Genomic DNA, 24,856 nt, shown 5'->3' with positions numbered 1-24,856 from the left:
AGACTTATACATTCTACACACCAAAGTGATAGTCGTTTTGTTGCACTTCCCCTAACGAATTAAGAAATTCTTCCCGATCTGATCTTAAGCCCTCCAAAGTTTTCTTAAATTTTGATTCAAATACTGGCTCCCCTGTCTCCTTTTTAATCCGTTCCTGTTCCTTCTTCTATCCCATTAAACAATGTTTACTCTTAAAGGGGCCTAAAACAAACTCTTTCCAACCAACCTCTCCCTCCTCAGCATTTAACAATGGAGTTACGATAGCACTGTGTTTGTTACGAAATGTAATGTCCCTACGTAATGTAATATGATTGTAATATTCCGGCTGCGAGTACTAGTGATAATGCGCTATGGAATTTGATACGACAACCCTCTTTGCTCTGACGACAACGCTCTTTGCTGAAAAAAAAGAGGAGCGTCTATGTTTTCTTGTAATTGCTGGAATAGGTAATGTTGGAGATAAGTTTGCATATTGAAGTAATGTGGAGTGCAGAGGTCAACATAAATTCGCGATCATCAAGAATAAAAATTGAATTTATGAAAAAAAGGAAGTTAAATATCTTTATGAACCTTTATTCGGTGTTGGACCATCGGACCTTCATAAAAAGTAATGATGCGTTTGTCGATACAGCGCATAGTGATTTCTTCGCAAATTAACAATACTGGGTGAATCTGCTACTATCACGGTCCGAACGACGCACAATATTTCGCCGTCAGCTTGCATGTTCAAGACGTTCCCTAAGCGACTAGTTTGTTAGTCAGAAGATATACTGCCACTGTTGTCCAACTTTATCATTATGAAAGTTTTTCTCCGACTTTGCCTGGCGATCACTGAGAACCGGTGAAACAGAAGCCTTCGACCGCCAACTCATCCTGTATCGAACCCGTTCTCTCCTTACAGCAGCCACGAAGAAAACACATTCATCTATAGTCAAAATTTCTCACAGATTGTTTGTATTAGACAGGTAAAAAATTTCATAATGTATGCATTTAGGCAAAAAGTTCAAAGGACAATTTTTTAACGCAGTACCTATCTTATCTGTGTCAATGACAAAAGTCAGCAAGCAAGTTAATGAATTAATTAATTTTTCTTAACGACGTAGCAGTTGTGTTACAGACCCTTGCTTTTAATTTCACCGAAGTTTAATTTGACTTTTCTATATGCTGAGGCAGTCCTTCCGGCTATCATTTCTTTTTCGATATCTTCACATTTCTCATGGAGCCATTTCGTCTTAGCTTCCCTGCACAACCTATTTATGTCATTCCTCAGCGATTTGTATTTCTGTATTCCTGAATTTCCCTGAACATTTGTGTATGTCCTACTCTCATCGATCAGCGGAAGCACTTCTTCTGTTACCCATGGTTTCTTCGCAGTTACCTACTTCGTACATATATTTTTCATTCCAGCTTCAGTGATTGACTTTTTTAGAGATATCCATTCCACTTCAATTTTACTGCTTATTGGACTATCCCTTATTGCTTTATCTACAGCCTGAGAGAACTTCCAGTGTACCTCGTCATTCCTTAATGTTTCCGTATCCCACTTCACTGCGTATTGATTCTTCCTGACTAATCTCTCAAACGTCAGCCTACTCTTCTTCATTACTACATTGTGATCTGAGTCTATATCTGCTCCTGGGTACGCCTTAGAATCCAGAATCTGACTTCGGAATCTCTGTCTGATCCAACTGAAATTTTCCCCTATCACCCTTCCTTTTTCAAGTATACCTCCTCCTCTTTTGATTTTTGATCAGAGTGCTCGTTGTTACTAGCTAAAATTTATTACAGAAATCAATTCGTCTGTGGAAATGAATATAGACTGTGAAAAACTGTGTGAAGTTATATACCAACTGGCCGTCAAAATTGATGCAGACAGATGGACACTAACGAAAAAAGCTGCCCGTACTGTCGCAGTAACTAAAAACTAAATCTGCATCCATATCGACAGATAAACAATAGTCATGGCTATCCAATAAAGCGTGTTCTATCCTCTTGTCACAGAGCCAGAATCCAGCAATATGCTAGAAATAATGATGTAACTTCCAGAAATCATCTGAATTTGAACCTGAAAAGGTTCGAAAACCGGTTTATGGAATAATAAATAATTATTCAAAAAAGTGACTGGTTGCAGTTTTACGTACTTACATTCAATTAACAGTCACGGGTTCTAAAATGTATTTAGTGGATAAGCTTAATATGTTTTTCTAGTTCTGAATTAAGACACGAAGCATGGAATTTATTTGGGAAAACATCTAAAAAAAGAGAGAAAGAACTAATACAAGTCACGAGTTACTAGAAAAGACAGAAAAACGAATAAACTTATGGGGAAACAGAGTGGAGTGGAAGTTGTAATGAAAATGTAAAGACAACGAAATGGAGGATGGCCAGACCATGTAACAAGGCAAGTGGATGGTAGAGGGACTTTTATGTTCTTTGCAAGTATTATCATAGACAAGAAAAGACAAAGAATGGGGAAACATGAAACTAGCACTCTAAAAAGTAAATGCTGCGATGCACATTGGTAACTACTGTAAGGTCGTTAACGCTAATGCTTCTTCTCATACAGAGTATTCCTAGATATTTCTTCTTCACTCTCTCTTCTAGTACCTCACTTTACTTTATCTACTCTCAACTTCTAAAATTTTCATGTGACAACGCATTACAAATGTTGGCAACATCCTCTCATCGAACTTTCTCGTTGACCAATTTTGATTTTTATACAGCTCTTGTAGCATGACACCAAAAGGTCCACAAAATTTGTCTGTATTCAAACCAAATAATAAACAACCGACCTCCTTCTCGCAGAATGAGCCGTTGTGAAAAACTGAGAAGGGAAGACAATTTATTGTGTAGCATTTTCTTCTGCTCCATGAGCCAACGGTAGAGGGTTATTACGGTATGACAAAGTGATAGAGATTTTAATATAGCTTTATGGACGAAGCTTGAAGGACACATAATTAAATTGAAGTGTGATATATTTTGGCAGTTACGTTGTTAAGTTCACCGTTCTGAATTTTGCTGCATAATGTTTTGTATGCTTCCAAGAAACAGATGGAAATTAGTTAATATTATATTGAAATAATTTGGGGCTCTTTTAATTTTTATGCAACTATTTTCAGTTTTGAATCAATTGTTTTTATCAGATATCGATGACTCTTATCTCCCTTTGTGTGAATGAGGACGCTGTTGTACCCAAGGTATCTCCACAGGGGGGGGGGGGGGTAGGTGGCGGTTAGGTTCCGTCAAGGCTGTATACCCGCTGAGCTCGTTCGAAAACTTAATGTAATTTTGTCTCTAGGATCGTTCATTTAAGATGTCAGTAAGAAATACTGCTACCAAGAGACTGTACTCTGTCCGTCCTAGCCTCGAGTCTTTGAATGAGATCCTGGAGGACAACCCAGTGGCATTTTGTTTGATTTTCTCGCGTGTCCACGAAAACGATTTTCTAAATATTAGAAATTCTCTATTTTGTAACCTTTACTTTTAACATGGATGTCTTTGTTAAGCAGTGGAGACTGATGGCCTGTACTAGCGCTCTCGTCTTCTTCAATTTCAGCGCAATATATTGCTTTTCTTTACTGCATGTAATTCTGTTGTGCAGAATATATTTCATTAATCGAGAAAAATTTGGGCTCTTCTTGGTATTCCGGGTGTGGTTTGATCCTTCTTGTTTACCAGCTTCCGCGTGACCAACACTGATTTACCTATGTCCTATTGACGCCTGATTCACGTCTGTACGTACGTTCGAGTGTCACGGTTCTGAAGCTGGCCTTAACGCAATATCCTTCCTTGGGTTAGATTCATTAAGGTTTTACTGCTGTACTTCAGAAATCAGGACTCTTTATTTACAAAATTTTGCTCAAAATTGTCCACAAACATTTCAGCCAACAAGGACTTAGAGGGGACCCCATTGTTAACAAATGTTTTTAGATAACGGGCTCCTCATTTCTGAAATGCAATACTGAACGAGGTATGTGAACGATGTAGTATGCTTGTGGGCAGTCAGCACCCGACAAGCTAGTTTTGACAACATTTCAGCTCATACCTCAATAAAATTATGTTAACAATGCAGCTGTGAGGAGACCTAACCTACTTCTTTGACACTGACGCCGACATAAACATGCAGAAACATTTACTTAACATTTACAGGGAAGTAGCTTCTGCAGACGCATAATACCTGTCTACTGCCAGCACTAACATTACTAAAATTTTTGGCTATCGATTAACACCCATCACAGAACCCTCCTTCAATTTTTAAAAACCAAATATAATTCTATCATTCACTCTTGTTAAAGCTGGAGCTATGTTACTCGATCTCATTCTCAAGATTGCGTTGCCCTTTCCTCCCCTTTGACATCCCTTCCATTTCCCTTCCTTTTCCTCTTACCACATTCACCGACCTCTGTATATCCGTTTATATACCATAGAAATTTATACCACTGCTCACTCGGTGTACTGTTTGCAGCTGTTGTTGTTGTTGTGGTGGTCTTCCATGCTACTCTATCCTGTCCTAACCTCTTCATCTCCGAGTAACTAATGCAACCTACATCCTTCTGAATCTGCTTGCTGTATTCATCTCTTCCTCTCCCTCTACGATTTTTACCCTGCACGCTTCCCTCCAGTACTAAACTGGTGATCCCTTGAGGCCTCAGAGTGTGTCCTACCAACCGATTCCTTCTTCTAGTCAGATTGTACCACAAATTTCTCTCCTCTCCAATTCTATTCAGTACCTCCTCGTTAGTTACTTGATGTACCTATCAAATTTTCAACATTTTTCTGTAGTACCACATCTCAAAAGTTTCTATTCTCTTCTTATCAAAACTATTTATAGTCCATGTTTCACTTCCATACAATGTTACACTCCATACAAGTAGTTTCAGAAACGTTTTCTTGCCACTTAAATCTAACTCAATGTCAACAAATTTATCTCCATCAGAAACACCGCTCTTTCCATAGCCAGTATACGTTTTATATCCTCCCTACTTCGATCATCATCAGTTACTTTGTTTCCTAAACAGCAAAACTCATCTGCTACTTTAAGTGTCTGACTGCCTAATCTAATTCTCTCAGCATCTCCTTATTTAGTTCGACTAGATTCCATTATCATTATGCACCGCTTACGACACTATAGTCGTGTACTTTTAAACTTTTAGTTCAATGCAATATAAGTTTTATTTTTATCCACATTACATTACATTTGTGATACTCAAGTATGTGTATAGTTTATAGTCATTAACTAATAACTTTATAGGTTACGTATCACAATATATTTAGGCCAGACAACAGTGGGCTTAGGATTTTAAACTCATACCTTTAGATTGTAAGACATTCAGTGCATAATTACATGATATTTCTTTCTCTGTACTCATGTCAAACTCAAGCCTAGAAAATTTCTGTTTTTCGTGTATGTATGATGTTAAAATTGCACACGTTTGGAAAAAAAACGGTTTTTTACAGCTAGAAACTGTCGCTGATGTGCGACTAGCTGTTCTATCTTAAACTGCCTGCTGCTATACTAGAAAGCCTAAAGGCGGCACGAAAAATAGTATAAAGTAAATGTTGTTATGAAACAGAAATTCTCTGTGTCTCAATTTTTGGTAAGTCTTTGTTTCTCTTATGTGAGGTACAATTATCTTCTGGATTCTACATGTCCTCTGATTTTAGAAGCTGAAAAAGTTTATCACTGACTTGTGATGTAGACGACAAAATCAGTGCAGTGGCATGCTGGGACAGCATTTCTGTATAACCCGTTTCTTTGTCAGCAACTCCTCATTTTCAATCATACTCCAGGTACCCTCATTCTCACATATACAAATCAGGTGTCTTGCCATGTATCAACCCATTCTTCTTCATTTCCCTTCATTTATACTTGTTCTTTCTGAACACGAAGTCAATTTTCACCATGACCAGCTCTTACTTAATACCTTTACATATCTATGCCGTAATTCTGAACTGCTTCTTTGCACTTTCTTTATTTTCAGTCCTCAGAATAGGCCCTACTGCGCTGCTTGTATCTTATCTTACCGTTTTCATGCTTATACTCCATTCGTTTATCAATAACATGAAATATTTCCTGAGTTATTAAAATCGTTCTCATCGTATTCTGTCTTCACCAGTGACAATTATTTCCACATTTATTATAGATCACGAATATTTTGCTATGCTATGAGCCACATTATTATCGAGCTCAGACGTCATTATTGACGATAATTTTCTTTGCGCCTTATTTGTTCGGTATATCCGAAAATTATTTTCCAAGCAACTGCCATTTCTAGTCTTGTTTGGTAAAGGCAGAACGTATTGTTTCAGTATCAAACATACAGAAATTGTTTTAACGGAACTGAAAAGAAACGTTATAGTCTTCTTGGCGGGCAAATGCTGATTAATCACTGTCTTGAAGTTTTTTGTAAGTTACTGTATTCGGCTTGATTTGTGAACCTTTGTTATGAATATTATCCTACAAGCAGTACAAAGATATCCAAGTTTACATATTTGCAGACCAACACTGCACTTAGTTAATTGCTTAGACACATGATCCATGGATCACACTACACAGTTTATTATAATATTTATTGGATACTAATGTATTTTTTGTTATGTATGAGTGAATGCTGACCATTTATCGATGAGTTCACGTACGAGAAAACAATATTTATTATATTAATAAAAAGAAATTTATATTACTTTTGCACGAAATAGGATAAATGTTTCTAAATAAACATTCTTTTGTGAAGTAGAAAGAATTGCCCACAAGTAACTTTTTTAGCTTAAAGTTTCTGGTAGCAACCAGTTTCTCAGCTAAAGTCAGTTCTAATAAAGTGTGACGTAGAGTGTGTGTTTTTACTTTTGCGCTGTAATTTTCAGTACCCCTATTTAAAGTGTAATATATTAATTAAAACTAATTTTATGAGAGAACCTACGTACTTTGAATCTGTCGTTCAAATACCCTACTCCTTAAATATATCTACAGCGCGTTTGCACGTAAGCATCACATATTATTATTGTTGCAGGTTCTGCAATAAAAATGTTGTTCGTAGAGGAGAGTTACGCTTGAATATAATTCCTTATGTGTTGTTATTTCTCTGTAAAGACTTATAATGGTACTAAGTGCAAAATGGGCTAAAGTAAGTGTTTTGAGGAGGTTCAACTTATGTTCGTATCAGTTTGTTACATAGTAACTTTCAGCGTTCTATCTTCCGTACCGACGCTTCATATTTATCACTTGTGTTGTATCTTTCTGTCTACACATTTGACTATTCCAAGCCTTTTAGATAACACTTTAAACATTCAATTCTGTAATCATGTAACACAAAACATGCGTAAATAAAAATAGTGAGATCCTCATAGCATTTGTGAACCTGCAGAATATCGATGAAAAATTGAGGTGGAATAGGGTGGTTAACACCGGAGAAGGAAAAAAGTTCACGTGATACGAGAACGTGCAATGACTTTCAACTCAAACAGAAAAAAAGCTTTCGACAATAATGTGCGAAAGATGGTGGTATGTATAGACCCAGATCATTTTACAATATCAGCGCAATATGGAGGGAAACAAACGTATTGAATACTAAAGACAAGAATTCGATCGTACGAAGAGCGAAAGCCCTGTTATAAGCAATTGCCACTGTTAAACATTTGTGTGGATGGAGGAAAGAATGAAGAGAAAATTTCAGAACGTTGTTAAAATTAAAGCAGATAAACAGAAGGATAATTTTTGTGAGCGGTATAGTTTCTCTCGCAGTGAAGCAAAAAACATTGTTAATAAAGACGAAACGACCGAAAACCGAAGCAATTTTATTATTTGTACGGCTACCCTATTTTTCTTTTGTTCTACTGAACTTCATTATTGTGTTTATAATTACTGCGCTATGGTAAGAATTCATACATGCTTGTCAGTAGGCTATGAAGTCATGAATGTAATACAGATTTCTTCTTTGGTGGTCGGTCTTTCATGATGCCCATATTTTGAACTCTAACCTTCCGTTCTTGCTCTGATGAAGGGTTTCCGATAGGTGACCCACATAATGACAGAATTACTAAGATGCAAAAGTGAAAAGCAAAAATCCAGATGTATTCAGGAACAATTTACGTGCGATGGGCAATTTTCTCCAACGCTAGTCGGTCCTTCGCACCCGGAAAATGAAAGAGAAAAAGGATGTTCGACACATGTGCCTTATGAATTTTTGAGGTCTTCGTATTTGCACGTCTGTGGGTGGAATAAGCAGTAGCCCGCCACTCCCTCCTCCGCGGTGGCAGGGTGTTCTGCATAATCAAAATTTAAATATTGCATCCACTCGGCTGCCTCGTCCACGTCGCCTTTCGAGCGTAAATCTCACACGTAACGTACTTCGCGGGACAGATTAGGTTTAAATTGCCAGCAGTGCACTCTGGGAATGAACGAACATGGGGCGATGTCAAATGATATTAGCACAAGAGCGGACGGTTTATTCATGGGCGTGTGCGAACTACCCCCGTGGAATACACCATAAGATTAATTAACGTCATATATTGCGGTAGTAACCAATGTTAAATGATATACATGAATTTACTCTGCACGATTACTGCATTCGTACATGTACCAAATGTGCACTTTCCAGCGGTGGTACGTGGCCAACAGACCGATGGCTTTATGGAAGGAGAGTCAACAGAGAATGTGGTGGCTAAATGATGGAAAGGTCATGTTGAACTAATTAGGATTTTATATGATCGGTATCACTTTTTTATGCAAATGGATAAATGCTAATATCACGACATACTAAAATATGTTTGTTATAAAAAAAACTGGCAGAACACCAGGATGAGCGCGGCGATCAAATTGATGATAGTGAAAAGCACATACTGGCGAAACAACCTGTTACTTGCAGGAAGGAGATTACTAAGGCAATAGAAGTAGCCAACCGACCCGCAAACACGAACAGACAAGACAGGTACCGACTTCCGACATCTTGGCGTTACAGGACGAAAGCTCACGTGAAGCAATACACATAGGCGCGCGGAAGACCGCAGCGGCCTCAGCCGGCGCTAGAAACCAGAAAAACAACGCCACGACAGAACTGCCACCTGGTGTCCCATTCGCCGATTTCCACCAATCACAAGCAGTAATTCAAACACCAATGGAAATGTCGGGTTTCCACCAGTGAAAAGAAATAATAAAAACACCAATAAAGACTCCTAACATACCTCCCCTTCATCCTTCAAAAAAAAATGGTTCAAATGGCTCTGGGCACTATGGGACTCAACTGCTGAGGTCATTAGTCCCCTAGAACTTAGAACTAGTTAAACCTAACTAACCTAAGGACATCACAAACATCCATGCCCGAGGCAGGATTCGAACCTGCGACCGTAGCGGTCATGCGGTTCCAGACTGCAGCGCCTTTAACCGCACGGCCACTTCGGCCGGCCCCTTCATCCTTAACTGCGTATCAGAATTAGATGTCAGTGACGTCTTCAGGTATAAAAGAAAGAAAATTTTCTCATTATGCATTAAACAAAACAAAAGAAAGACCCTGAAGAAGGTCACGTACAACAGGGACCGAAATGCTGATAGTCTTACATATTGAAAATGAGGTCATAAGCCCAGAAACATTTTATTGAAAAAAAAAAAACAAATGCTTCCGAATTAAGGGACTCATATATTGTGTTTTCCTACATGCCCAAAAATTCACAGATATACAAGACTGATGAACTGTTACAAAGTAAAGCCTATCGACAGAATTCAATGCGACGCATAAATCCGTACCAGTTAATTCTTGGTCGAGACTGATATGGTAAGGATGATATTTATGGCGATGCAGAACACGAACAACACTACTCTGGCTCATGTCAGACTCCCTTACGATTTGTCGCGAACTAACACAAGGATCTCGAACCACAGTGGTAAGAGTACCAATTTCCGTTTCCTCGTTGTCACTTTCCTTTGTCGGATATATTTCGGATGCGTTAAAGATCCAGTTGTTCTCAATTTTGTCATACACATTTTAAATTTACGACGTGTAGGGTGAGTATATCTTTCGGCGTATAAGTCTCTAGCTCTCACTGAATTCCGTTGGCACTGCCCCTAAATGAGAAGCATATCGTCTTGTTCTTCGAAGGAATACATCATTCACAATCGCTTGATTCGACGACACTAGTTTTACTGTTTCTATTAGTGTTGTATTGCGAAACCGTCGAATGGTGTTTACATGTCAGTGGAACATTAGATGGATACGCCGTATTCGGCTAATATTTACTATTCGCTAGATATACGAGAGCGAACAGTCAGAGCATGTGCTTCGATAAGTGCCGAAGTGCTAAGAAATACCACCTAATCCATGATAAGAAAATTGCAGCATTGCACTGATACCAATGGTTATCACTTCGAACACCTTCTGTAAATGGACGTTCATGCCACCTTTTTGACCTTCGTTGACCTTCAAAGACCTTACTGCTACACATCTTTGGATTCTTCATGATAGCCGCTATCAGAAAATAAGTACTAAACTATAGCATCCCATCTAAAAAAATAAATTTGACCATATCTCTCATGCGACCCCATCTCGCACTAAAAAACCATCGTCATATTATGGCCCCCGTTGTCCCATGCAACATCTGTCCCACAAACTTCTCAGCTACTATCATACTTTCGGAGTTACTCTAGGTGGCAATAGTTAGTGACTCACCCTGTATATGTAACTGTTATGTCTATGAGTGAACAGGGTGAAATTCACAGATTGTTTACTACTGATAGTATAAAATTGGTGAATATTCTGCTATACAACACAATTAATTCTATCGTCTGTGAGAATTCTTCGCTCGACCGCTGTGGCCGAGCTGTTCTAGGCGCTTCAATCCGGAACCGCGCTGCTGCTACGGTCGCAGGTTCGAATCCGGCCTCGGGCATGGATGTGTGTGATGTCCTCAAGATAGTTAGGTTTAAGTAGTTCTAAGTCTATGGGACTGATGACCTCAGATGTTAAGTCCCATAGTGCTTGGAGCCATTTGAACCATTTTTGAGAATTCTTCACTGAACCAATGCTAATCTCACACCCACGACTGTAACCCAACTTGTTTTTGCCTCCTTTCCATCCTCCGAAATGTGCCATCTCAGCCAATTTAGGATTGATTTCTTTACTCGCTTAATTAAGTTCTGATATCAAGTTACGAGCTTGACGACTATCATTAGCTGTGAAAAAAGCGTGTGATGTTCCCGTTGACTGACTGCGACAAGTTCATCCAATTCTGGTTTTATAGTTCCTTGATGAGTTAGGAAAGCCATAGTTGATGATAAATTTTATCCCATCAACATCTAGACCACTTGCAGCAACATCAGTAGCAACAAGGATACACGTTCTTCCCGGGAGAAAATCATTTAAAACGTAGCCTCTTTCTTGTTATGATTTATCCTCATACATGCAAACAGCTTCAAACCCATATTTTCTTATACTGTTTGCTACGTTTTCTGCTTTCTTTTCTGTTGATACGAGATTATGGTTTTGTTCACAATTTCGTGAGAAGTTTCATCTAAGATACGTCATAATTTCTTTTCATTCTCATGTTCTTGACAAACATCCACAATCTGTTCAGTATTATGATTTGCACAAAGTTTAAGAGAGCGTACGTTGGTCTGAATATAGGAAATCTTCTGCCAATTGTTGCACCTGTTTAGGCCATGTTGCGGTCCACATCAGAGTCTGGCGAACAGGCCAGATTTGCGGAACAATCTTGCAAATCTGTGGCTCAAATCCCATATCCAGCATTCTATTTGCCCCATCAGGAACAAGGTATGTGTAACGTCTGAGATTTGTAGTTCTACTCGTATGTTCAAGAAAGCCAATCAATTGCCTAGGGGTTGAAATTGCAATTTCAACACCACGTTGAAGGGTACGTACCTGTAGATGTTTTGGAGCACCACCAAAAATGCATACGTTCCTTATGAAAGCATTTCCACCAAAACTTGTTGCAACAGTTGGAAACTGTTGGCCTAGTTCTCTGGTTGGTGCTAGAATAAGAGCAATGTGGCTATCTACAAAGTAGTTGTTCCTGATTATTTATGTCTATAACAACTGGAAGTATTTATGCGAACGTCTTTCGTGAACCATTTCTCGTAATTCCAACCATGTTCTTCCCAGTCATTGCGATTGGCCATCCTTGAGCTTGAATAGCTGTAGGTTCATAGAAATTCTGCATCCTGATGCTTTCCATTACATAATCAGCAGAATTTGACTACTCGAAGTATTGAAGAGGATTTAGGACATCAATGCCCTTAACTGTTATTTCCTTTGCTCGTCTATAATCATCCACTTCAAACTTCTTCCTGTTTGCCACATTAGAGTGTGGGACACAAAACACCTTTGCTATTGGTGAAAGTATACTCATATCCCAGGCTGGTTGCCTCAGTCCACCACCAGGTTAGTCATCTCTTCACCGGAAGTTTGTAACTCTCTGGGATCTTCAAATTTGTCCCCCCCCCCCCCCCCCCCCCCCCGATAGCCACCCCTCTCTTTCGTGAATCTTGTAGACGTTAGTTCCAACGCTTACAACATGCGGTGTAACTGAGACAAACCTGAGACCTTTAAACACGGAACTCATTCCACGTTCGCTCGCTATTTGCCTACCCATGCACGACTCAGGGCCATACCCAAACCCCCATACGTCGTCAACCATGCGTCTACTACCCGTACTCGCATATCCATTGTGTATATTCCTGTACAGGTGAGACGATTTACTTGAAAGTCGCTCGCCCGACGTCGGCGAATAAATGCGATATTGCAGTGCCTGTGTTATTCGAAATTACGATGTTGTCTTGGAAATACATGCATATCGAAAGGAAATATGCATCGTAATTCGGAATACTAACACAGGCACCGCATTATAGTAATTGAAATTATTGCAAATAGTGAGGACTACGATCCCTACACGCTGTGAATAATTTAAGCTTCTAAGTCTACGCAACCAGAAGGTACGTCACAGATTTTGATAGTCGCAAAATCACTCCTCAAAACCTAAACAAGAATTAACGGCCTTGTATGTCACATATGTTATACTCGTACACTCACTCATCAAAAGCGGTCGTGGTGGTCTTGTGCTAAAGGACATGGCTAGAACGCAGAGGTAGTGGGATCGAATGTGGGTCCAACTACAGACTTTTTCAGTCTTGGTTTAACCTTGTCCTCTCAACGGCGTGAAGAGTCGCCAGAAATAAGAGGTGGTTGGTCATGTTTACCCGGTTGGCCAAAGTGGCCTCCAATAGAAAGACTTACACGAAGCCACTGACACAAAAATGGCTCTGAGCACCATGGGACTCAACTTCTGAGGTCATTAGTCCCCTAGAACTTAGAACTAATTAAACCTAACTAACCTAAGGACATCGCAAACATCCATGCCCGAGGCAGGATTCGAACCTGCGACCGTAGCGGTCTTGCGGTTCCAGACTGCAGCGCCTTTAACCGCACGGCCACTTCGGCCGGCCGCCACTGACACACATTAAATCATTATTATTATTATTACCTATAAACATAATTAAGTTTGTACGGAACCCTCAGAGCATGAGTCCCACTAGCATTTCTCTGATTCCCCCACACCCGCCCCATCCTTTTCGCTTTATACAATCTCTGCTGCTTCAGATATCTTCTTCTTAGTATAAAGAATAACTATGTATTACTTTAATTATGTTGTGATACAAAGTTATTATACTATGTTTTTTTGATTTTGTTTCTTTTTTGAGTGTGCAACAATTTTTCTTTCATGGTAAGAGTGCTGCAAACAGAAACGACAATTGACATGATTGTTGTCTGCTGGATAAATTGTTTGCAGTGGACTGAACTGTAGAAAATAATGTATTCCGCCATCTTTCATTTGCAACTTAATGACGTTTCAAGTGCGTTCAGACAGTGGCAGTGGCTATGTAGACAGCTAGGCCGTTATATGCGAATTCGTGAACGTGACGCATGTCGCAAGCGGGTGGACTGTAATTTCACGTTCGTGTAGTTAAAGTCAATTTTGCGTGCTTCACATTAATAATGACATCGATTGTGCCTGCACTGTTATCGTCGTACACGTACGAACTTCTATCTATATAGTAACAGTTGCTTCTTAGCAGGCTGAACCCAGACGGGCCAGAGGAGGGGGGGGGGGCAAAGGATTAATGTTATCGGCAAGTAGACTATGCACCAGGCAAGGGAAAGTAACCGTTGCGTATTATCACCGTTCGGAACTGATGTAATTTCGCCGCCTCAAAGCCGAGTCGTTGACTTGGTACATCGCTTCCCACAAACACGTATGCATCTCACAGATTTCTCTCTCTCAATAAAGACTCAGAGAGCACTTTAAACAATTTCAAATGCAATTTCTTTTCTGTTTATGACAAACATCATTCAATATGCAGTGCCTTCTAAGAAAAACACAGTTTTGTAGTGAGTGGTTTCAAAATTTTGTGTTTAAGGTGTTTTCCATATTATTACTTGTTTCCTATTAGCATTTGTTAACATGACCTCCCTTTTTCTTTATTTCTATATCTCTTTCACGTATTTTCACTCTGGTTTTGGGGATTTTCTTCGTGTACAGTGATTTTGTTATGTAATTTTACGTATTTAAATGTTGTATGCGCTTAGTTGCGTGATCTGTGACGTCCGTCATTAGTTTACGGACTCCAACCAATAGGAATAAAGTTTTTTTCTCATTTGTGGGAGGGATTAACACAGTGGGAACTTCGAATCCAACATAAAGCCAGCTACTGTGGCCGAGAGGTTCTAGGCGCTTCAGTCCGGAACCGCGCTGCTGCTCCAATCACAGGTTCGACTCCTGCCTCGGGCATGGATGTGTGTGATGTGCTTAGGTTAGTTAGGTTTAAGTAGTTCTAAGTCTAGGGGACTGATGACCTCAGATGGTAAGTCCCATAGAGCTTAGGGCCATTTGAACCATTTCTAACATAGTTATGTATGTTTGCGTTCAGACACATTATTTTACAGCATTCTTGAAGCAGCCAGTGAGCTTACTTGCTGTAACAGATAGTGCTTAGTGATATTACAGCTTGTTAACTCCTTTTTCTCAAAGTAATCACGCGATTTTTTTAATACACATTCTTGTGGTGCTTTCTTTAGTACATTCCAACGCGATTTTCAGAGTAACTCAGGTAGCAAAACGAATTCCTCCGAGTCCAGATTCATTTCGACTTCACTTCATTACGTTTACTAGGTAACTATTTACGTAGATACTTAAGCAGTCAACATTCCATGCTTAAATCTTTTCAGAGCTGGTTTCGTTACGAGACATTTATGGTCTTCTTTCATTGGAATAAATGTGCAGATAAAAGATTCAGTTCCGGGAGGTACCGAGAAACAGTTAACAGATACAGTGAGGCAATTTCGCACACTATAGACATCGTGAAATACGTTTCCTAAGATATTTGGCGCGATCGAGCAGATGTGCCGTAATATAAGGGAGTATGCACGAGGCTAACAGTGCTTGCATGTGACAATACAGCAGAGATAAAAGGTAAAAGATACCGTGCTTACGATCCGACTTTGTCGAAACTGAATGGTCCTTACAGATTTACGCAATCCAGCGTTGTATCATATTAACACTATTTTTGCAGCGTGTCACACGTTTTCATTAACTGAGTTATCTCTGCAGCAGAGAGTAGCCGCTAAAACTGGAACAGTCAAATCGTCGCCATGACTACGATCGTATTCCGCTGAATAACAGAACAATCACAAGAGAGTCTTCTTCCTGTGTCTGTCTATCTTTGGCATTCAAAGCAGCAGGACAGCGCGACGAATGCGCCGCACTTAATACGCAGTAATTACCTTACTTATCAACCATCACTGGTGTACATGAGCTCAGTGACGTTGTGACGGATATAATGTACTTACAATGCACTTGAATGTAAAATCAAAGTATATTATATTACGCAATTCATGTTTGTAATATCTCAACATTTATGTAAACTGATTACACAATTTTGCACAGTGTATTCTATTCTGTATTAAAGAAATCAAACGAAAATCGTGTTGGCCGCCCGCATTAAGTGTCTGCAAGAGAACTGTAGGTGGAAAAAAATCAGCCCAATGATCGTCATATTTGTCAGAAACAAAGAGAGCATGCTCCACACAGCATAATTAACTGAAATTACTCAACATTCAAAAGAACTACAGCTGATAATGTGAGACTGAATGATTGAGTATTCTTCATCTATATTATTACTGATTTTGTAAAAAGACCTTAAACGTTGTAATTATTTAGTAACTTTTATTAGTAATATTTCTGCGGACCCCATAATGTATACACAGAAAATATAACTCTTTGCTCTGAAAAATAACACTAAGACTACAGATGAGCTATCAGTAATATAATATTGTCAACATGAAAGGAAATGTGTTTCTCCACAGAAGTTGCTATGGTTGTTGAAAGGTATATGCTTGGATCTAACAGTACAATGCTAATCGTTTACTCCCAGGTGAAGTGTGAAACTCTTACCCCAGCTTTTCTCCTCCTCGGTGGGCTCGTTGATACGGTGGGTAGTTCAAATGGTTCAAATGGCTCTGAGCACTATGGGACTTAACTTCTTAGGTCATCAGTCCCATAGATCTTAGAACTACTCAAACCTAACTAACCTAAGGACATCACACACATCCATGCCCGAGGCAGGATTCGAACCTGCGACCGTAGCGGTCGCGCGGTTCCAGACTGTAGCGCCTAGAACCGCTCGGCCACCTCTGCCGGCTACGGTGGGTAGTCATGAAGTCTTAATCATCACCTACAAAACTCAAGTTCCGTCTCTGAATCCAATGGATGACGTTGGTTCTTCTCTACATAATCATCCACTATATGTGACTCATTTTAGCAACCATAGAAGATTTGGCAGAGATCTTTGTTGCTGGAGTTATCATTCTGACGGTTCAGGAAATGTATCAGTCTAAAACACCCTCGTCATTATTCTGGAAATGGTTGCTGCGTAGTGGTTTCTTCATTCGAGGAAACAGGAAAAAATTATTGTGTGCAGTGTCAGGAAAATGCGGAGAGTAAGACAAAATTTTATAACACAGAGAAGCCCCATGTGTGACCGCGGCCTGCACAGAATGTGCTGAATAATAAACCCCTTGGATAGCTTCCTGTGATGCTTCGTGTTATCAGCCTCCAACAACCTCGTCAGGAGACCTCGATAATATGCTCCTCTGTTGGTTCGCCTCTTAATCTCGAGACCAAGGTAGGCCAAAAAGAGCGGAGCTTCATTTTGCCCGATGTTGGTTAAGCCATCGCCTTTTTCGGCTGTCGTATCCACATGTATTCACTGCTTGCGATGCTCTTTTGGTTTGAGGCCATAGTGCAACATCTTGCACTCACCCACGGTGATGAGATGGCTAAAGAAATTATCTTTATTGGTCTGACACAGCTGCTACATTGGAAGCGTCATTCGAAGTTAGCCAAAAGTACTCACTGACGCGATTTATTCGCCTTCAGACTGCCAGAATGTGTCCTTTTTCCCTTCTTCTTGCTCTCCGTGAGTTTTGTTTTGCTTCGGTTAACGTTCATACTACACCTATCTGCTAAGACTTGTGGTTCAACTGGTGAAATGTCTTCCATAAGTAATCTTCTGTTCTGACCAATAAAATTAAGTCCTGTATAGAACGGATCATTTAAAAGCATTCACCATTAGTTGTCATCCAATTTCTGCACTGTATTTTCGGTGTACAAGGTAATTAATAGTGAAGAAAACAATGTTGATTCCTTACTCCTTTGAATATTTTCGTCTATGCTACTTTCTCTCCTACGATAGCATTTTCATTCTTGTAGAACTGTAGATTTATTGTTCTGTCCGCGTAGCCTATTCCAATATTCTTCATCCTTTTGATTAGTTTGTTGTATTTAATGTCATCGTATGTTTTATATGTAGACCATCAAGGCCGTCGGGTATTCCTTATTGACTTATACGATTCCTTTTGTAAAAATTCTTCTGCTTTGTGATCCATGCAAAGGCAAATTAGTATTTTTGAATGGAATGATACGAGACGAAGTGTTCTGTACTATTCGTACTTGTTTGCGTTGGTTCTCTTCAGAATGCGTATCATATGTGTCTGCTCAAAATCGGGGAGCACTAGTCCACTCGTGCACGTATTGTTTATAATTGGAAATGCCATGTTTTGGAACTATTTGTCCAAATAATTTCAGTGAATCTCTAGGAATGTTCCCAGTTCCTGGAAATCTGTAATCTACCAGCGCATTTTAAATTCTTATCTCAGTATTGGTGGACCAAGCTCAAAGAGTTAACACGTCTTCTACTTCTCACTTCGCATAATATTTCTTTGATCCTAAGTAAAGTTTAATTATTGCCGTAACAATTCCACTTGCTGGTGGCCTAATAATGCTTCTTCACAGACTATATTTGTGTTTAGTAGTATCACGCCATTAATTGTAACAATCCCGAAGACTTACATAAAACTGTTGAATAAAAAATTAAAATCTTTATCTTGGACTCAGCGTTCACTTTTGCTGTTGCCCCGACATATGCTGATTTCCTGTAAATGCTGATGTTTTTACTTAACTCTATTTGTAAATAAACTGATGATATCATTAACATTGGTTTACAATAGATTTCATTCTTGTTTTTATTTTAATCCATTTGACCGATATTTTTACTTCTGAAAACATTAACAAACTTACAAAAATCGTAAATAAATTACTACAAGACGATGTCTCTCTCATACTGAATTCATAATGTAACTACTGTTTAGAAACTGTATGTGGTGTAAGCCATAAGGAAGTCTCTTTTGAACGTTGAGTTTTCAGTAACTATTTTATTTTAAATGTAATTTTTTTCTTCATGCCATTTGAGTATTAAGTTACCTGCTTTCAGTCATGGAAATTTAATATGAAGGTAATTCCCCAGAAATTTCACAGATTCTTCTTTTTTTTTTTTTTTTACTGTCACCAGCGTTTTATGTGAAAATAGTGGAATTAACTAAATTTTAATTGTTTAGTATTATGGACAACTGCAGGTCTTAATAGTTTTCGGAGTACACTAAAAGAATAGAGGTAATGTTACTTTACGTCAAATGGCCAGGATATGATGTTTACAAAATGTGATATAATGACAATAATGAGCTAACTTTCTAATAGTACTAATTTTTAAATATAAACTATTAACAAGCAGTTCCTCGTTGTACAAATAACTTTTTTCATTATTGCTCTAATAGGCTCTAAATGTATTGGGAATGAAACGTTATTTTCGTATAACCATGGTTCTAGATGAATAATTTGTGTATAAATAACCAAAACTAAGTAAAATATACATATTCATTAAGTATGTCGCAGCACTCAGAACTTACACACATACGACTTCAGAACTAATGACGATTCGAAGTCAAATAATAAAAATATACTATATCCTACATTTTGAAGTCTAAATATAAAGTACAACAATACCTACTTCTGTTAAAGGGTGGTACATGTTTCCCAGAATATTTTCAACCAACTCTTTCTCATCAATCAGTTCCTCTATGCAGGGTGTCCCATTCATGTAGATCATGCCTAACAGCTTTTTGTCCAGGAGCAAAATGGGAAATGTATCAAGCAAATGTGGTTTTACTGCCAGTGAAAATTACCCGTTATGATTGCCTTTCTTACATTTCTACAGTGCTTAATCTCCTGTTATGGCGCATTTCCTCCTTTCATTGATCATATTTTCCTCTGTCCATTATTTGTATGATTCAGTGTCCTCATCACCTACGCTTCATTTTAGGCTTTTAGATGCTGCTTCTTCAAACGTTTTCCTTTCTTCCTGTGTTCAAGTTCCATACATATATTTGAATATGAATTCATGTATCATATTTTCTAATGTGTCTAAGACTTCTGTGTCTTTCTCCAGATTAATTACGTTCCACTTGTGGGCTGGGTGATGTAACGGGCCAGTGGTCGCAAGCCAGGCAGAAAGAGCCCAGAACAATCTGAAGAGTAGTACGAATTATGGAATCTGCTTGCAACACAGTGTGGACGACCCCAATGTCATCCACTTTCGAGGAAAGCTTGTAATCGTAGCAAGAACAATGTCTTCGTTTTCAGTTCGTTTACAGAAAATAATACATATTTTTAGGGCATTATTAGCATGAAGTAACAGGACTAAGCTATCCTCTATCAAACCAACCTGAATAGTTTTCCTTTACAATTTACGGGTGTGTAAATTAAATATGAGTCGAAGTGGAAGTACTAGGAAAATTCACAACTTCTGACACAGGAGCTTAAGAAAGTCCAGCTAAAATTAGATTTTTATCAGGAGCGTCTGTAATTATGCTGGAAGATTGTCGAAGTGTAACAAGTGAAAAGAGATAAGATTTTGTTTTTCAAACCCTTGCCGAATTACTACACATCATTGCTTTGAATATATTTACAATGGTAAAAGATAACCAGTTTCTGACCAGTCAGCAGGTAGAATGGCGACCCAAGGTACATGCGTGGAATTAGTTATCAGTTGTTTGAGAAAAATAATTCCTGAGCGAGCACAGGAAGCCGTTAACAGAGGAGAGCGAAATAAATGTGAAAATCAACAAATCAATAATTTAAGCTTTAATATACTTAAAAGACAAATTTTACACATAGATGCATTTGAAAATGAAATACGGAATTTCGGTCAGTAACTTATTATGGAATAGTTAGGAATGTTAGGAATGAATTGTGCGTGAAAGCCGCACTGAATGGCTTTTCTGTTAAATCATTAATCTTTGGTACAACTGTGTGAAATGTGATTCTTTTTAGAAGCCTGTGTGGTCTGATTGGAAATATTTTGGAAAAATATCTCTTGTAATTACTCTGCTGGCATAATATATATGAGACGATTATATGGATAGTTTTTAATTAACTGCAAATTGTCTTCTCGAAAAACCATCTCATGGAGTTTTCCGTATTCCGAAGGGGTCGGTCATCCAAACTGGATGGCGAAAACCATTTGTGCATTGAAAAATGTTATGTTACTTCATGAAGAGTAGATTAGATTTTTTTTCTTTTTGTATTTTCCTTGCCATCATTTTTCGTATTCGGATTTCAGAATTCTATCGAAACTTCTTATATATATCTGGTTGCCGATAGTGATATCCCAAGTGTGGCCTTAAAATATGAAATATCAGATATGGTTCCTGCTCTTTGTTCTGCCCCCTCAATCTTCTAAACCAAATATTGAAATAATGGCTACACTGAGTCATGAAGCAGAACCAACAGACGAAGATACATAAGAATTCAACAGATACCAAAAAATATAACTATGTGAATTGAGCTACTTGTTTATAATATAATAAGAATATAACTAAACAACATTAGTTGAGTTACAATTTTATTAAGACAGGTTCTTCACAGTGACATGTAAATGAAGATGTCAAAGCTCTACACCTAGTTACTAAACTGAACTTTGTAATAACCATCAAGTTCATGCAACACAGTAACAAATAAAATGAAATATATAACAGCAGCAGAAACAATGTACAGTTTAGTTTGTCCCATTCTTCATCGAAGCATAAGTATATTTAAAGGAAAATGCGATTTGCTCGTCATATTTGCGTCATACACTTGGTTGACAGTAGATTAATAGGTTGTATCACTGAAATTAACACAGCAGTACATTATTAACAATTAAGTTAACAGTAATAAAGTTATTCGTTAAAGAGATACTTCTGTATAATATATTTTGAGATAAAAGTAAGTACGATTCTATGCCATTCTACGATTTTTCGAGTGGAGAGGCACTCGTCCTCCTATTCCTACGGAGCCTATATGAAAAAGAAGTCATTTTTTGTGCAGTGGTACCAAACTAGATGGCAGCAAAACGAAGCAACCCAACTAGGTAAATGAGATGCTCCGTAACGCGCATGTTTTATTTTTTAAATGTATGCGAAAATCGTAAATAAGCTATCTTACCCTACAATAAAATACAAAGTTATAAACACTGGTCCTTAAATCAATCAGATGAAACCTAGAAAATATACAAATAAAAAAAACTTGCTTTCTGATAAGTATGTATTATACAGTTGAAGAAATTGACGAAGAGAAGCACCGTGGCTGGCACTGTTCGAACATATAACCTAAGTTTGCTATACTTCCACTGTCTGTGATTTACGGCATCGCTGCGAGAGGGTGTTTATCTGTGGACCAGCTAGGAGGGAGTGGACAGTGAGAGTACAGAGCGAAAGGAGGAAGGGGATGGTTGTGGCAGCTTTCCTCGTCAACAGACCTCCACATCTGGTCTGGTGTGCGCCCCTTAAGTCTCTGCTCTGAAAGGGTTTATATCGGACTTCTCTATCCTGCTTGACGTGTACGACGGAGGAGTGTGCATTTATGATGTGTGCAGCGAACCTGCACTGACAAGGGAACCTCCCCATCGCACCCCCCTCAGATTTAGTTATAAGTTGGCACAGTGGATAGGCCTTGAAAAACTGAACACAGATCAATCGAGAAAACAGTTGTGTGGAACTATGAAAAATAATAAGCAAAATACACAAGCTGAGTAGTCCATACGCAAGATATGCAACATCAAGGATAGTGTGAGCTCAGGAGCGCCGTGGTCCCGTGGTTAGCGTGAGCAACTATGGAACGAAAGGTACTTGGTTCAAGTCTTCCCTCGAGTGAATAGTTTACTTTCTTTATTTTCGCAAAGTTATGATGTGTCCGTTCGTTCATTGACGTCTCTGTTCACTGTAATAAGTTTAGTGTCTGTGTTTTGCGACCGCACCGCAAAACCGTGCGATTAGTAGACGAAAGGACGTGCCTCTCCAATGGGAACCGAAAACATTTGATCGCAAGGTCATAGGTCAACCGATTCCTCCACAGGAATACACGTCTGATATATTCTATACGACACTGGTGACGGCATGTGCGGTACATGACAGATAATAATTGTCTAAAAATAAAAAATTAAACTTTTCACTCAAGTACCTCTCGTTCCGCAGGTGCTCACGCTAACCACGGGACCACGGCGCTCCGGAGTTCGGAGCATCCTTGATGTGCGTATCTTGCGCATGGACTGCTCAGTTTGTATATTTTGTTTATTTTTTTCATAGTTCCACACAACTTCTTCCTGTTTTCTCGATTGATCTGTGTTCAGTTTTTCAAGACCTATCCACTGTGCCAACGTATAACTAAATCTGAGGGGGTGCGATGGGGAGGTTCCCTTGTGAGCTTAGTCATAGTGCTAAAAGGTATTGCCATATTTACTGACTCCCGTCTCGGGATGCAGTGAGTTGTATTGAGTCCACCGAAAGACTGTTACAATATTGAAGCACCCTGAATATTTCTTTGCCTGTAGACGGCATATGGAAGATTGGGTTTGCCCTTGTGTTGTGCTCAGATAGCCAAATGGAATAGTGCCGCTTCGAAAGTCGAGCGGGAAGGTTCTTGTTTACATCACTTGCCGCAGCGTCGCCTGTGTGAAGTTTTCCTCGTTAGTGTTGTCCTGTCTGCCTCCTCCTCTCCGCCTTAGTGTCTGTTTACTGTTCGTCTACTTGCAGCGGCGTCGGCCGCTCCGCTATGGCTACCATGGTTTCCACGTGTATTCCACGAAAAGGTACTGACAGCTTTACTTTTGATAAAACAACGCGACACGTGCAGCCCATGTCTCTAGAGATCCACGACTGGCCGTGTTTTAGGTTAAATTTATGGATCCCCTTCACGTTGAAAGATTACTCTCGCGACATGGTTGTCAAGTCTCGTTCAAGCATCGCGATAATTCCGTTAGTATGGTGTCACTCGCAGATGCTGAAATTAACTATACCAATGTTGGAGCTCTCAACCTCCCGCCGAAGGCTGATGACAACTATCTAAAGGTCATATTGGCTCCTTATGGCAACGTGGAAAACTTTCGTCATGGACGTTGGTCTACGCAACACAGATTAAAGTGTTGTAGTGGAATCCGTTCCGTGGAAATGCGTGTCAAACGCACTACTCCATCACATATACAAATGTGTGGCTGCCGCGTTCGTCTCATGTATACTGGTCAAGAGCGAACCTGCTTCCAATGTAATGAAAGTGGACACGTTCGGTCTATTTGCCCACGGAGGGTTTTTGTATTAAAGCCATCATTAATGCAGCATCGCAAATTTACGGTTGCTGAATCTTGTTCCTTCCACCTCCGACATCGGATCTACTTCTGCTTCAGATCATAATGAACAAAAAGTTAGTTATGATAATCGTGTGAATGAATTTCCGCCTTCACCTCCACGACAGGTTCAAAGTCCTACTGTCCCCTGGATAGAATATTAACGGTGACAAACAAGCGATGTCGCACTCAAGAGGGTGAGGGTGAGGATTTGGCTGTGCTTTCTGCCCCAACCTCCTCCTCATCGTTTGTGTCCTCTGCTCCTCTCAATGCCACGATACTTCCCGTCCGTGGTACGGTGAGTGGCGAAGAAGTCATCTCCAGCATCCCTCCTGCTCACGAAGTGGCTCCTTCTGAGCTGCCTGTGTTTGAGGAGAGGGAGCGGAGTCGTCGTCCCCCCCCCCCCCATTGTCTTTGTGTCCTCTGTTACAGTCTTAGGCAACGCAAAATACTCCTGCTCCTTCGTGTTCATCCGCTGACGGCTTCCTGAATTTGCCGCCTACAGCACCTCCCGAGGTGAACAAAATTAGCGACCAAGTATCACCTGCTGCACTGGTGGTTCCACAGAATGCTTCCGCCTTACTGACTACACCTGCCTTACACGTCCCTTGTTCTGAAGTGCAGGAAGCTGTGTCTATGATCGCTCCCACATCTCCGTCTGCAGGGGCCGCCACGCTACGTAGCCGACAGAATCAGAGTATACAACCTGATCGTACGGTGGCACATAAGAAATCTGATAAAAAAGGTTGCGATGACGGGGGTTCTGCTCCCCCCGACGACAGATTCATCAGTGGTCTCCGCAATGGA

General features: G+C 39.5%; 1 pseudogene; it reads right to left on the bottom strand.

Moving 5' to 3' along the window:
• Positions 1-23,492, bottom strand: part of LOC124711529 — a 196,057-nt pseudogene extending 172,565 nt beyond the window's left edge.
• Between the last annotated feature and the right edge of the window lie 1,364 nt (positions 23,493-24,856).

Source organism: Schistocerca piceifrons, chromosome 8, assembly GCF_021461385.2.
Source record: "Schistocerca piceifrons isolate TAMUIC-IGC-003096 chromosome 8, iqSchPice1.1, whole genome shotgun sequence".
Lineage (NCBI taxonomy): Eukaryota > Metazoa > Arthropoda > Insecta > Orthoptera > Acrididae > Schistocerca > Schistocerca piceifrons.
Note: the sequence above shows the minus strand (reverse complement) of the source record. Positions and strands in the feature narration are given on the sequence as shown.